Source organism: Pundamilia nyererei, unplaced genomic scaffold, assembly GCF_000239375.1.
Source record: "Pundamilia nyererei isolate P.nyererei 1_Seehausen unplaced genomic scaffold, PunNye1.0 scaffold00065, whole genome shotgun sequence".
NCBI lineage: Eukaryota > Metazoa > Chordata > Actinopteri > Cichliformes > Cichlidae > Pundamilia > Pundamilia nyererei.
This window is the reverse complement of record NW_005187466.1, coordinates 1,687,332-1,691,138: the sequence shown is the minus strand read 5'-3', so window position 1 is coordinate 1,691,138 and position 3,807 is coordinate 1,687,332.

Below are 3,807 nucleotides of genomic sequence, written 5' to 3'. Positions count from 1 at the left end.
TCTACTTCCTGGATGTGGATACAGCTCCGGGAGCGACACTAGCTATTATTTATTTATGTTATATCTGGGTGTCGTGTTTGGTTTCATTTTATAATAGTTTATGTTGCTAGTTACATGTTTAATATTATATTCTATGCTATGTAGTCATTTTTGTAGGATTTTTTAAGCGAATGTGCTAATTATACTAATATGACAGGTTTAAGTTTAAAATAGGTTTTAGTTAACTCACAGTCTCAAAAGAAAAAAACAAAATTATGAACATACAGATTACATATTATATTAGTTAGTTTCACAGTCACACAATATATTCCCAGTTTGTCTATGTTTGTCCTTTCACTTCATTAAAATGCTTGCTCACAACTCTTCCTTCCCTGTGTGGAGCATAGTAAACCCAATTCGCAAGCTCATTTTTCCCGGTTTCCGACTATTTGTTTATTGGTTAGGTTTCATTTATCTGTCTGTAACAGGATTCAACCCTATAGGTCAGCCTTTTGAGCCTTATCACCTTAAGTTTTAATAAGGATGCTAAATAATTATTAGCACTGGCGGTTTAATTATTCATGTCACAATCTAGCGTAACCTTTCAATATCCAAGTGCCAGTCCAAAAGCAGCGGACTTTTACCTTTGTGAGCTCAGGCTACACTTCCTGGTAGGAGGACAGTCCTTCTTTTTATGTCACTGACGGTAATTCAGAGATACTCCTCAGACTTTTAAGCTGCAACTCTGTATTGTCAGGACACCCTTTTAGATATATTCTCTCCATTACAGGACAGTAACCAGGTAAGCAGAGGCTAATAACAGAGCAGAATGTCATTTGACAAGTTCTTTTAATCTTTACAGGTTTGTTATTATATGAGAACCTAACTCTAACTACACATTTCTTATAGGTTTCCTGTTTCTATAGTTCAGCCATCAGTCTGTTGTTTTCTGTTCATTGTTATATAAGACCGAGGTGTTCTCTTGCCATAATATAATGGTTTTTGTGAGAACCACAGAGCTATACCACTGCAACCAAACCTCTTTCCACAGGCTGAAACCAAACCTCCTACATGAATTTATAATGATCGGACCGAGCGCTCTAGAGATCAAATTGCACATGCTTTCTATGAAGCTGCCTCTATACAGAAAACTATGTGGTATTAACATGTTATACTACTTGTTTAGGTTTAGTCTTTAGCTTGATAACTTGGCTTCAAGCACAATTTTATTGCTTTATTTTAATATTTGTCTTTTATATGGAATAAGTCGTTTACATTTTGCCACTTGACACCGAAATCCTCATATTGGGAGCGACTGGGGCATACTGAGCTGAGGAATCACTGCTGTCTCCAAAGAAAAGCAAACGGATCAATTTGAAGGATCTCATGACAAGTTACAGGAACGGGGGATTTTTCAACCATGCATACCATGACACAGAGACTCTGGAAATTGATAGAAGGTTTGTGTTTATATTATAACATAAAATTTGTTTTTGTCCTCAAATGTGCATCAGAGAAATCTTTTTTCCTGAAAAGTATAGAATTACAATTTGTCAAAGAATGTGTTTGTGAAGGAGTTTGAGTGGTGTGTTGTGTGTGCTTGTAGTAAGAGGAAGTACTGTGAAGAAAAGGTCAGAATGTCAAGCAAGCAAATGAAAAACTAGTTTTAACAGGATCGCCTCAAGAAAAAGGCAACAGCGCGAATTTTTTATATATCTTTGCTTTATCCTCGGCTGGTTCATTTTAGTGTTAATCTTTTTGGTACAAGATTTAAGGTCTGAGGATTGTGGATGATTATATGAGAGCCCTAGAGTAAACTTTAGCATACTAGTCTCTGCAGTTTACTGTTAAAATGAGTCCAATACTCTATAAGACTGAATGTACTTTAAATTAAATAAAACCTCCACAGTTTAAATTCAAATAACTATATCGGTGACTTGAAATTTCTGTTCTCTTCCTGATGTGATAACGTCAGTGCTCTTAGGTGTCATACATTTATATAATTTATTAATAATTTATTCTGTTTGGGCTCTAGGGCTTCCAGCAAAACCCATCATACTAACCCCTATGACAACAAAGACCCAACCTGGTGGGGTGACAGGGCTAGCAATGATGCTGCTATAGGGAGAGTGCCTCAAGGTGGCTGGCAGGAACAAAGCTGGAGGGGTAGAGAAAACATCCCAATGGATGCCATCTCCATACGCCCAAGGAGTCCTCCAAGGCACCATGGACCCAGTATGTGTATCACCTCTTTGTGGCCATGTTAAATTATTTAACTATAAAGCAACATAAAGTTTTTGTACACATTTGTGTTTGTTTGATTGAAAAAGTTGTGTTACTTGTTCAGCAGCTTCGTTTTTTGTATATGCCAGTGGATGTTGCTAAGTAACCCTTTGTTGATACTTCCTCTCTATCTCCTCTACATTTTAGATCACAGTATATTTGGGATGGACCCTGAATATAATCAGTCAAGATCTATTCCACTTCCATCGTCTTCAGGTAATACGCTTCATGACACTTAAGATTACACAGTTCCTTTATGGTATAACTAAACACACATTAATCTGTAAAGTATCCATCACAGGATAATCATTTCACTCAAAAAAATCTGTTGTTGGATGAACACAATTTAATCATGGCACCTTTTTCCATGTGATTTAACCAAGTACAATAACTGATTTTTGACCATGTCAAACCAACACATTTGGCATTTGGTGGCTTAATGTAATCAGATTATGTTGGATCATCGTAGTATACTTACATTGACTTGAAGTGATTTATTTAAGTATGTAGAGTGAAATTTGTTTTAATTGATTCTACACAAGTTAAAAACTTTAGGAAAACGCAATGAAATCTTGTTGTTTGAACAACTACTTTGTTAATCAAGGCAATTACTGCTAGTCGTGCTCAATGAACCAATATGGGGGTTGATGATTTCATGGAGACAAACAACCATTTGCACTTATATTCATGGGTAATTTAGAATTCTTGCTGTGAGGCAACAGCACTAACCATCACGCCACCAAGCTGTCAATCCAGGCTTACCAAAACTAGGAAAGCTATGATTACAAGGCTTGATGCAGAATTTTCTGTATGTTTTTGTCCTTGACAGGTTAAACCACAATAAATAGTGATAGCATACACGTGGTGTAGTTGTCTGCCTCTTAAAACTCCAGCGATTTTCCTGCAGTTTGACATCTAATGTGATCTTGTGAATTTTGTGAGTCCAGGCAACTAACCACTCTTACTAGATTGTATCATGTCATCTCAACAAGAACAAATTAAGTTGCTGAATTTCATACAGATGCTACATGATTTAATTACATTCACCATTGAAACATGAAATTATTTAGTTCAAATTACAAGTTTGAATCTTGTACATGTAACAACCACCCAATTTCATTTTTTTTGAGTGTTCAAATAACATTGCCATTCATCCTCATACTCATGTCTTCACTAGACTGCATCCTTAATTGTGGATATAATGGATGTCAACAATAAAAGCTACAAGGAAATTGGCAAAGAAAATAAAACAGAGCAAAGGGGATTATTTAGTAAATGTTTTTTGCATGAAGTTCAAATAAAAAGTTACAGCATACAGTAGAAGTGTTTGTTGGTCGGTTTTTCAACTACACTGAAAAAAAAGGGATTGGCCAGCTCTTGGATTTATGTAAGTATCTTGTGTGTATTCAACACAAGTGCCTCATGCTTTAAAGTTAAGTGTAACTCTATAGCAGGGACGTGCAGAGAGGTTTAAAGGGGCGGGTGCTCAAAGTTAAAAAGGGGCACATTGAACCATGCTGAATAACAACAACACACATTCATCAA